This window comes from Varanus komodoensis, unplaced genomic scaffold (assembly GCF_004798865.1).
Source record: "Varanus komodoensis strain SLA01 unplaced genomic scaffold, ASM479886v1 scaffold7_3, whole genome shotgun sequence".
Taxonomy (NCBI): domain Eukaryota; kingdom Metazoa; phylum Chordata; class Lepidosauria; order Squamata; family Varanidae; genus Varanus; species Varanus komodoensis.
The window spans coordinates 7,936,721-7,949,302 of NW_025336480.1; positions in this window are offsets into that span (position 1 = coordinate 7,936,721).

A 12,582-nucleotide genomic window follows, 5' to 3' on the forward strand; every position below is an offset into this window, starting at 1 on the left:
TCAGCAGAATGGAGTCCAAGGAGCTGAGCCCAGGGAATGCAACAGATACGCACCACCGAAATGCATTCCTCACACCTCCTTAGTTGCAACCTGGAACAAAGCGGCTGTTTAACGAGTAGACACATAGCAAGCACAGCTATAGTCATAGCTGCAATGGAGACACAGAACAGAGTGACTAGAACCCGGTAGCTGCACATGTAGAAGTATAAATACAAATGCAGTGCTTCTCAGGGATGCATTGCCACACTTTTGGATTACTGTGGCCCTGGCATCAGCTGCTGCCTCCCTGCTGAAATGCTCCTGTTCTCTCTGGGCTTAGCTGCCATCCTTACAGTAGCTATGGGGAAAGGAGCTTTCCCAGCAACAGAATGCTGTTCCAAAGCAGTTAGGGGCGACTTTATCTGGAAGGGGCAATTAAAGCCCAGTTAGTTTTACAGGGAAACAGTTCCAGATGGAGAGGAAAACTGCCAGAACTGTCTTGATCAGCACAGCTTCTTTGTTACTTTTGCAGACTATACTTCAGAATTTACCACTAAACCTCTGTGGGGAAGCCTGTGACCAGGTGATTTGTCTGCTCAGCCTTCTGTTCAGGTGGTAACCAGTGACGGGCAACAGTTCTCATGGCTGTTTAAACCATAACTGGATCGGAGGGCAGCCCTAAAAACACTGGTCGCCTTCAAATTTGGGGGTGATCATCTGGCAATCCTTCAGAGAAGTATCCCCTGTAAAAGAAGACACGTGGCCACACTTCAACAGTATGGTTAGGGCTTGTCTGCCACCCTGCACTGAAACCTCAATAGGCAAGAAAGAGGTAATGGGAAATAACTGTGTTTTCCTTGCATTGATTGTACATGAACAGAAAGTCCTTTGCTGTGAACACTTTCTAGTGTGGTGTTGAAAGTGTTACAGAAAGCATCAAGATCCTTTGAGGCTTTAATTTTTTCTTCTTCCCCATCTTCCTTTGATTTTTTTATCCCTTTCTTTCTTAATGTCCTTTGAACTTTTAAAAAGGCACTTTGAAGACATGTCATAAAACAGGCTTTTTTTTTAATTCATGATCTTCCCTTTGATGATCTTCCTATTTCATATGAGCCGCAACCTCAACAGGATGTGAAAGCCAGAAGAACTGAAAGCTGATACTAAGAAAAGAAAAATAAAAAACCCTTGACCATCTTATTTGTCAATAAGAAGCCAAAGATAAATATAATATGGAACTCTTTTTCTTAACACTTTTGGGGATGAATACATGACTTTCACTGACTTTTTCTAGTTACCAAAATGATCTTAGTGAAATTAGACCATTTTTCTTGTCCAGTACTACAAAAAGCAAGATTTCAAAAACCAATAATAGTGTAATAATTTTATGGAGGGAACAAACCTATGGTCCTAGATGACATCTGATGGACCATAGGATAGTTTGGATACCTAGCTCTGAGATCAGAGACCACAATCTGATTTCAAAACAGCAAATCAGAGCTCTAGCCTCACACCTCTCACAGCTGGTGTGGAAAGGACCAAACTGGCTGCTCTCCGAGGTCAGAAAAGAGACCTTAGAAAGGAGGTAAGGGGGCTTTAGGAGGTGGGGCAGAGACTGGTGCAGTCAGGATTTGAGGCATCCTACAGATGATCCAGCCTCCTTTCCTTCTACTCTGAAATGCTCCAGTTAAATGAGTAAAAAGGTCCATATAGCAAAAATACAGAGTGAGAAGTTCATGCAATAAAGATTGCTTCCACAGCTTACCCCACTTTGAGAGGATGCTTATAAGGATCTAGGTTCAGAAATTTGCAGTCATCATCATAAGATTGTGTGCTAAGCCACAAACAAATGAAAACCATTGTGCTTCATCAGTCAGGAAGAAGGGGTCTCAAGATCTCCAAGACTTGTGCACAGTTTGTGGCCTATGAAAGTATTACACTAATACTTGGCTTCTAGTCCAGGTTTTGTCTACCACTGCCACTTGCATTAATTCTTCAGGGTCTCAAGTAAAGGATCATTCCTGGACTTGCTACATAAGATCAGTTTATCTGGGGATGTCTGGGATTGAATGCGGAACTTTTTCACACAAAGCATGCATTTAATGATTAAGCTGTGCCCAAAAGATCAATGTATGGGATCCTTTTCAGAGATGGCATTCAGAAGTGCAAAGGTGGGTTTGATATTATTAACACAGGCACAACTATGTGCAAAAGCAAAAGCTCCGACTGGATCGCCCGCTGTCTTTTATAACGCTTAATAACAGCGGGGCAGGGAAAGGATATTTATCAGGACTGCATTGCTGGGAAAAGGGATTTTAATGCTGTCCCCCATGCCATTTTCCTAATGAAAATGGCCCCCACAGCTACTATTTGCCACATGCATACCGGTTTAGAACCTGTATGCTCGCCCTACAGGGAATGAAAGGCATGGGCAGGGGGATGAATTTTCATCAGATAACTCACAGGGGAAGAGTTAGTTCCCCTCCTTCAATGCTATCCTCTCCTTTGGTCTTCCTTTCCCACCCCCACCTGCAACTTCAATTAAAATTTTGAAAACAGTGGGAGATCCAGTGATGCATCTCCCATTCTCACATCTAGTTTGGTTCAGAAGCCATAACCCACTAAAATATTGCTAATGGTTATCACAGGAGAAACATTTTGGCTGGTGCTGTTCCCAGTGCTATTGTATTCTCAATTATTAGGAGAATAATTTTGTTCCTGGCAGAATTCCTTTGCCTTTAAAAGTTACAGAGAAGGCACAAATTCAGTGAGTAAAGCTTCTCCCAGCCAAAAGATGAAGTTTGAAGTGGTTATGTTATAGCTTGGTTTTGCCTATCCCTCAGTTTTGAATGGCATGCAAGTCCTGTTGCAGAAGTAACAACCCTACCTACTAGATAACAACCCCCCACCCCCACCCCACAAAATGCAGCTTAAAAGAGAAGACACTTGAAATGCATCTACATGCCCAAGTTTGGTGTAGAGTCTGCTAAGCAGAATCTTAAAACTTTGGGGTTTAAATATTTCTCATATATCAAGTGTATCATTGTGACTATAATAAGTTGGGACCTGATAGAAAGAGCATTTGGTGCACATCAGCTACTTGAACCTCTATTAAATGAGAAAGCGGCATGTGGATTTTTAAAATGCAGGAAAATTTCTGGGAGCTCCCTGAAGGGTTATATCCAATACAGCCCATCCACCAGTGCAACAGAAACCGTTAATGAAACAGATGTGCCCTGCCCTTGCAGGCCCCTGGATACACCCCAGACCTGCTTGGGAGGACTTCTTGGTGTCTAAACATGCGTAGGATTGCACCCTTGCTGTTTGAAATTCTTTGCTAGTGATATGTATTTACAGCATATGTTGGAAGCTGCCTCAGTGGACTCCACTTTAAATGGCGGCTTACAGAATGAATTAAATGCTGAACCTGTGCCTAAAACAGGCCTGGGTACCCTATAGTCCCCAGAGTCCCACAAAGTTAAGGTGATGCCCCAAACATTTTGAACAGTTTTTCCCAAACACATGATGTCCACGGCTGAAATGGAACACCAAAGGGGTCAAAATTGGCCTGTATTTGGACTCTTCCAGTACTCTGAGCAGTATGGCTTGTGGGTCTGCTTGTGGAACAGACCCGCAGGCCCAACATGCAATTGCTCTGGCCCTTAGTCCAATTTGAGGCACAGTTCAAAGTGCTAGGCTCAGCATTTCTACATTGCTTGGGGCATGGATCTGAAGGACTGGCTTCTTCCACCAGGAACCTGTTCAGTTATTCTGGCCCTCCTGAAGTTCTTAATCATGTCCCTTCATCTTCTGAGGTGAGACAGTTGATGACCCATGACAGGTGAACTGTGGTACCCCAATTCTGGAGTGCTCTTTCTGAGCCTCCTTCCAAGCCTTCTTTTGTGCCTGTGCACACACAAAATGTAGAGCATTTTAGTCTGTGCTTTTGAGTGTTTGGGTATTTGGGTATTTGTTTTTCAGACTGATGTTTTTGTTAGTATGAAATTGATGCTATTATGCCACTATTTTTAGTTTTGGAATTATTTTACGTTGTTTTAAACAGTCTGGATCTGCTTTGGGTTGAAATGGAATAGAAATATGTCAAATGTATAAATAGCAAGGCATGCACTATTTGCTTCAACTTAAAGTTCCTAAGCACAAAGTCCATTTGCAGCTGTCTGAGCAGTACAACCCCAGAGCAAGGCTCACTTGCTTTATTCATTTTCCTTGTATTGTGACTATTGCAAGCCAGGGGAGGTTGGTGACTGTTGTGCCAGCAGAGCTTCTTATCCGTTGCAGCTTTTTTTTTTTTTTTTTGCGCTCTCTGGGAGATAACCATGATGCTCCATGGTGGTAAACTTAATTTAGGAATGGAAACCAGCACCATGAAGAGCTTCCATAAAGCTCAAAATAAAAGCTGCAATGTATGGGAGTCCCACTAATTTAGAAGTCACCATCCTCCCCTGTAGACCTGATAATCAAAAGAATTCCCATCATACACTCAGGAAGGTCATTATGCTTTTGGCATTCTTTCAGTTTTAAGAGTAGACTGATTGCACAACAAATTATTTCAAATGATGCAGTCTATGCAGACCCCATTTAGCGTAACTTCATATTACATGGGAATCTAAAACAGATTAACAGCTGAGAATAAACCTGCTTAAAATCTCATCCTAGTTCTGTTGGGCACAAGTGATTCATTGGTATTTGGGATTCCAAAATAATGTAGCTTCTTCGGATGTCACCAACCCTACAACAAAAATCCTAGTTGCTTTTAATTTTTTGCTCAAGTCCTCCTTAGATTTTCATACAATCTATACAGTAATATGCAGAGTGGAGGGATTTTATTGGTAGCGATGACTGTTTTGTCATCGAGACTCTGCCCCTCGATGGCTAGTGATGATCACAGTGATAGTTACTATCATGGATTGCTTTAAAAGGAATTAGCCAAATTCATGGAGGATAAAGCTGTCCATGGCTCCTAGTCTGGATGGCTAGATGCGACCTCCAGTAGCAGAAGCTGTATGCCTCTCAAGAATGCTAATTGCTGGAAGACATGAGCAGAAGCTGCCGTTCATGCCTGGCCTTTGGGACTCGCACAGGCATCTGGTGACGGTAGTGTAAACAGAATGCTGCAGTGAATGACCCAGCACTGTTCTTATGCTATCGACTAGTGGAAAAACAGCAAGGAAGGTCATTGATTCTTATGGTGTTAGCCAGCTGGGGTGAGCAAGAGTTCATCTAGACCCTCCTCACTATAAGGCAGATGTATAATGTTGGAAGCCAAATTGGAAACCTGAGATAAAAAATAATTACAGTTGTGGATGATAATGAAGAGTTTTGTCTGATAATTTGGGAAACATTTGAGCAAATGCTGAAGACCCACATAGAAGTATGGGGCACAAACCTGAACCCAGAAGGCCTCTTTAAAACTCTGCCTTTGTCCAGAACATGTTGCCATTCATGAAATTAAGCACCTTTTCATGAAACCCTTCAAATCATGTACTACTAGACATCTTTTAAATCAAGGGGAGGAAATTTGTTCGGCCTGTCAAACTGAGAAACTGTCACAAAATGTCTGCCATGGGAGCATGGCTAGTCACAAAGGACCAGTAACTCACCCACAGGACTGAGTACAAGGCAGAGGTGGGGTTGGAGCTGAACCAACAGCTTTTAAGTGCAGATATAAGTCTATTCCACAAAAGGCAACCCTTTCTCCCCTGTCCCCTCCTCTGCCAGCCAACTAATTTCCCCATCTCTTTCTCTCTCACATACTGGATCACCACTCATAAATGCTCTCTCTCCCTCCTCCCTCTCCATACACACCCTCTCCCATGTCGACATCATCTGTAGGAGTTATAGCTATACTGGCAAGGATGCACAAAGGTGTCTGGAGGAAAAATGGTTCCAAGAGGTGCATTGTTGCCCATGGCACTAAGGTTGCATACCTCACCTTTAAAGTCACAGGTGAGACAAGTCCCATGTAGTTCAGCAGTGTCCTCCAGGATGCACCATGCCAGGATGCTTGCATATGGTTATCCCACAATCTTATACTCTTTGCTTATAGACTAACCGGGGTGGAGTGGGTGGCTTTTTGTGATGTATATTTAGGGTCACTGCAAAGATGAGCTGAGCACTAAGTAATTTTCTAATTTGCAGGCTGAACAATCATAATGAGGCAAAACAAGAGTTTCTGCTTAGTGACTGGATTTCAGTGTACAGAGTCCCATGATGTAAGAAATGCCTCATTCTATGTAGGCCTTCCATATAATATGGAAGACAAAGATGTCAGGCCATCCACTCTGCAAACAGCTCTGCCTGGTCCCTGTGGCAGAGTTGCCTTCCCTTGTTTTTTCCCTTCCTTTCTCTCACAGTAAACACTTTTTTATATTTAGACATTTGACAGCATTGCAAAGGGAATTCTTACTAAAATCTTCCATGCATGGTTACAAAACTACCAATTATGTTCTTAGGAATTTCACAAGGTTTTTGTCTGGTCCTGTGTTTCTGGGCTTTGGGCAAGAAAATCCAATTCATGTTTCTTTCGATTTTTCCTGTAGGGCTTTGCTGATGGAAGTAATCCTTTGCAACAGGGTGCAGAAATTCATTAAGCAAATGGAAAGAAAAGGTGGCATTCCTTAACCTGGTACACTGCAGATATGTTGAACAGCAGCTCCCATAATTCCCATCCAGCATGGCTAATGGCTATGAATTATGGGAGCTGTAGTTCTCATCTGGAGACTGAATTAAGGAAGTGGTTCAGCTAGATTGGTGGCAACCGATTCATAATACTTTATGGGAAATTGTTGTAAACCAAAAAAGGGGATTCACCAGTAGGGAAAGACATAACAACAAAGCTTCTGGCAAGAGAGGTTAGCCACATACTTGCTATTTCTTGTTATTATTGTGAGTCCTGAAACTTTTTCCAAATTAAATATTTATGGTATGGAGTCCCCTAGAGCTCCATCTTCAACCTCATGCTTTTTAGCACTTACATAAAAGTAATGGGAGTGGTCATCCAGGGTTCGGGGGTGATGTACCATCAGTAGCCGACAACACTCAGCTTTATCTCTTTCTCATCAAATTCAGGTGAAGCAATGGAATTTGTGAATCAATGCTTAGACCCAGAGATGGGCTGGATAAAACTTAATCCTGACAAAAGGGAAGATCTGTGGCAGGTTACATTGTTCAGAAAGATGGTATTCAGGAAACTGACCAAGTTCATAATCTGGGAGTACTCTTGGAGCCACCATTGTCTCTGAAAAGCAGGGTTTCCCCTTGGCAGGGAATACCTTTCATCCATCAGGGATCGTTTGGCCACAGTTATGCATGCTCTGGTAGCATCTAGGATTGACTGTTGCAAAGTGTTGCATATGGGCACCTTTGCAGTCAGTTCAAAATATGAAATTAGATAGAAAGAGAGCCAGCAGGCTGTTAACTAGTATAGTCAGTGTCTGTAAGAAGAACCAGGCTGGATCAAGCCTATGTAGACCAGCATTCTGTTCCTACAGCAGCCAAGCAGGCATCTATGGAGGGCCAAAAGAAGGACACAAGCACAGTAGAACTTCATGTCCCCCAGCACCTAATGCAAGTCTACGTGATACAGAAATTAAATAGACAAACATACAGCGATGCCTCCAGTATTCAAGGTTACATCTCATTGGTACTAAAAGAATGTCACTGACTTCCAGTCCATTGCTGAGAACAAGCCAAAGTGCTGGTGTTTATCTCAAAAGATTGATATGGTTTAGGACACAAGTGCTTCAAGGACTTCCGCTCCCGTATAAATTTGCCTGTGAATTGAGGTCATCTTTAAAAGCTCTCTTCCAGGTGCAGAGAAAGAGAAAGTTAGGGAGCTGTATCATAATTTTATATTCCACTTCATAAATTCAGTTTGACAGCATGGAGAATACTAATTAGGAACTTTTATTCTTTCTTGAGGACAAATTGACTTTGAGTTTCTTCATAGCAACTTATTACTTTTCTGCATACACAAAGAGAACTAGTCTATCTTTTCTTTTCAGTTTCTGCAAAACATGAACTGCTTTTCAGTCTAAACCACACTCAACTGTTACTCGCTTTCCAAATCCACCCACCTGCCTGTCTGTCATCAAGCTGCCCCTTTCAGAGCACCATTGTCAATCTAATTTAGATTGAAAGGATCTCACAGTGGGGCTTCTTCCCCCATTTTAACTTTTCCCCTCAGTTGCTATTCACAATAAAACATGCCATTGAAGTCAAGAGATCAAATTATTTGGAGGAAGTTGTAGCAGCCTGCTTGGTTAAAAAAAAAAAGTCACAGTAGCCAGGACGGAACTTATGTAATAATTACAGAAACACTTCCCCAGCAACATCTGTAATGACTGAGTGCTTCACATTGTCTTGTTTCCTGGCAACTGAAGAAAATGCAGGAAGCTGACCCTGCAGGTTGATCGATATTCTGAATATCCTGTTCAAAGCATACCTGAGTGGTACAGATGTACAGATGTTGAACAGTCCCATTGTGTCTGGCTAACATGTTAAACCTAGAAAGCAGTTAACAGCACTATCTGATCAGGAAAAAGGTGGTCCTGCTCTTTGTCAAAGCCATTGACCAAAGTGAATCATGAACTAGGGCAGCCAGGTGAAAAAAAGGATGGCTCTCCCACCCCTTTAAAAGCTGTGTAGAAGAGGGGATTTCAATGCATGTAGCTTACATGGTGAACCTAAGTCCATTTAAGTCAACAAGATGACTCCCAAAGCAAGTGCTTATAGGATTGCAGTCCCCTGGTCTTTGGATTATATAGCCTCAATAAACTAATAAGCAGTAACACATAAAGCATTAAGAGTGCAATCTTCTGTCCATGGGCAAGAAAAAAAATCCTACAACTCCTAGAGTGTTTTCTAGCCTAAAAATAAATAGGATTGCATCCTACGTGAAAAAAAGAGGCTTACTTCAACTGCCATTCACAGACACCCCCCCCCCCCATATTTTATAGCACCAAATACAATTTAAGCTACCACCTTTATTTCTGGCAAGGCTCCTGTACCCTTAACAGTTGAATGACAAGCAGAAATTCAGCAGCCAACGCTTTTCCCATGACTGCATTTCCATGCGAGGAAAAGCTTCAGCTGCTAAATTGCTACATGGTTGTGCAGCTGTTAAAAGACACGGGAACCCTGCCAGAATGCTGTTTTGAAGTCTGCAACCCTAAACATCACAAAGATGAAGTCAGTGGCAACACAGATGAAATCAATAGCAATGCAGGCTCACCCCACTCCCATCAAATCTTGCTTCCTGTCTCTTGATCCAGATAGCATAGTCTTCCCATGAATCTCCAGTGTCTTATTAGGTAGCATTACCAGCTAGGACTTCCACTGTTCTTTTTGGCAGACAGCTGGAGACTTTAACCTCTTTCCAACAGGCAGAAATTAACAGGGACGATTTCCAACTCCAAGCACTACATCTTCATGCCAAGAAAGGATGGATATCTGCCTGTCGTCTTGAAGCTCAGAGGACAGGGAAAGGGGGGCACTCCATCATCAGATAAGGAACATCAGGCTGGGCAGACCCTTAAGCTGGGCCAGAGCAACAGAGCCCATGTCCGTGGGCACTTCTCAGTGTGAAGCTTGTCAGCAGGCACAGTGAGAAAGCAACATGTCAGGAGCTTGGTGAAATGCAGTCCCTGATGTTCACACCAAAGGATGCCAATTAATTCAGTGTGCACGTACTCCAAATTATTTTCATGACATTTCCCATCCTTGCCAGTTGTGGAAATGAGGCTCTATAATAAAAACTACAACTACAGATTCAAAGTGGTTTTATTCCTCTTACTCACTCCTTTAAAATCGCTCAGTTCAGTTACTCACTCTTTAAAACCCTTTAATTATCCCATTGCAGTCACAGTCCAGTTTCTTTCAATGAAGAGCTGCACACATGATCATCTTGGTGAAGAAGCCCAAAGTCAGTTAATAAATTGAAAAACAGCAAAATATCCTCTCCTCATATCCTTTTCAGTCTTTTACAGTGCATATTTATGAATAAAACAAGGAGTGTGCATTAGCAGCAATTGTAACCAAAGGATAGCAATTATTGTTATTTCCGTAATACAGCGAACAATTGTGTGATCATCTATGTGTGACATTTCAACATGAGGCTGTCCAGGACAGAAGTGAAGTGCTGGTTTTCTCTGCTGTAATTGTGCCATTCAGCAACAAGTCTGTACGACACACCCCTTTATACAGCCTAGCTCCTGATACAGAAGCTAATTCACATTTCCAGTAAAAGGCTGTGTTTATTTAAATAAAATAACACAGTAATTGTCACTGCCGTTGAAAGAACTAAAGTTAGAAGCACATTCCTCTGATTACAGCACTTCCTGGCACCTGCCTCTCACAGAGATTTGTTCTGGCACAGAGGAATGAAAACAAAGCAGAACACAAAACTGACTTGATAAATGAGAGGGGTATAAAAGGAGGGGAGTTGATTTGTGACTCTCACCAAAGATACATGGGGAGAGAAGGCAGTTGTTGTTGTTTCAGGTGTCCTCCTGGGAAGCTGTTTTCTTAGAAACAGGAAAGGCCTCATGCTCCTTAAATGCCTTTGGATGTCAACAGAAAGGCCCCGGCATACCATCACATCCCTGTACTATTGTATTTCTTGAAATTACTGCAGTTCAAGGGAGAAAAGATTCATTGGACGGAAAAATGAGGGCGCAAGAGGAGGCGATCCCATTTCAGAGGCCGAAAGAACATTCTCTGCTGCTTACGTTCTCCCACTCATGGGAGAACTGGACAGCGCTGAGTGGTCTGATCCTACTTTATTCAACAGCACCAGATCTGTAAATGAAGAACAGGATTTCAGCCCCAATATTTTAAGAATTTCATTCATATTATATGTCACCCTATTGCTTCCTGATAGGGCTTTTATTGCCCCACTGCTCAAATTCTGCTTTTGTGGGTACCGGGGCTTTCTAGAAATGAAATGCCCAGTGCAGCAGCATAATGCCCGTGGAAACCTGAAGGTGTTCCCAATGAGGGGCCTGTGGGTTCCTGATTTTATAAAAGCCATTTTAAAAAACATTTGCATGGATTTGTAGGTACAAAGTAATTCTACATAGGGTTCAACAAAAGTGGACCGAATGGACAAAGAAATGCCCATTTGACAATAGGGTCTATACGGCATCTATACCTCTATGCCAAGAGCATTGCCAAGGTCCTCAAACTATTGCATTATAGGCATGACTGTGTATTGTTCCAAATTTGTAATATCAGTTATTTAGCTGTAAAAATTATGCAAGGGATCTATTTCTCTTCCCTTTTGTTAATTTCCAAGGAGCAGGTAAATAATTTTTTAAATTATTTTAAATTTATGAGTACATTTATATGAGCATATGCATAACTGACTATTTAAAATTAAATTATATGCTGAGTACATTTATATCTTGCCCTTTACTTGCAAGGAACCCAAGGCAACAAAGTCCTTCCCCTCTCTCCATTTTATCTTCACAACAACCCTTTGTGGTAGCTTAGTCTGAGAGTCAGTGGCTGGCCCAAAATTCACCTAGAAAGATTCCTGGCTGAGCAGGGCTTGAATCTGGGTCTCCCAAGTCCCAGCCCAGCACTGTAACCAATGTGCCACATTGTAATAACCTGTTCCCCCCAAAAAGCAATTACTGAACAGTTTCTGTTTAGGCCTCCTCCAGGAGCAAAACCAGGCAGTTTATTCCTCAGAGAGGAGAGTGAGCCAGGGTCAGAACACAACGGTTCTTGTATTTGTTTTCTTTTGAAACCCAGAAATGCCACCCACCCTCAGAGCAAACAGCCTTTCTCGTCTTCTGAAAAGCTGTCCCAGTAAGGGCCTTCCTCAAAGGTATCTAAAATGACTTGGTTTCTCTGTCCCTCTTTTCAGAAGACACAGCCTCAAGTCTTGTCATAACACAAGCAATACCTTACTATAATGTCAACATTTCATAAGCTCCCTATAACAACAGTCATGAAAATACAAAACGCGTGTGCCAGACTAGTGGCTTCTTATTCCTTACAGATTGGCCCTCTGTAACAGAGTTCTCTAATCCAGATGCCACATCACCTGTGCCCTCCTTGCTTAGGGGTGTCTGTCCACCCTCCTGAATTGCGTAGGTGACTCTTTCTTCCCCAGTCACCTCCTCTGACAAGATGCCTGAGTAATGTTGCCGTGTGCTGCTACATGCCATGCTGTGGAAAGAGTGTTGTTTCCTCTTCCTATTCTTTGGCCTTTTATTTTGGAACAATTGAAATACGCAGCTGCTGTCTTCCAGTGCTTAATACATCGTGGGTGGACTTTTCTACTGAATAAGGTTTAAATTGTTTTAAGTGAACAGTTTAGGTACCCTTTCTCCACTTTTGCTTGAACTCATACTGTACCTCAGACAATTTATGTACTATTTCAAAAGGACCTTAAAAATGTGTGATTTAAGTAATTTCCTCAATTTCCGAGAATAATCTCTCACCCAAATTAGTTCTTTTACCATGTGAGGAGTCCCTTTCAAATCATAGTAGGCTTTCTGTTTTTCATGTGCTCACTCTAGGTAAGTAAATACTGGCTTAGCCGTAGAACTTAACTGCCTGCTACTATCCATCACACTT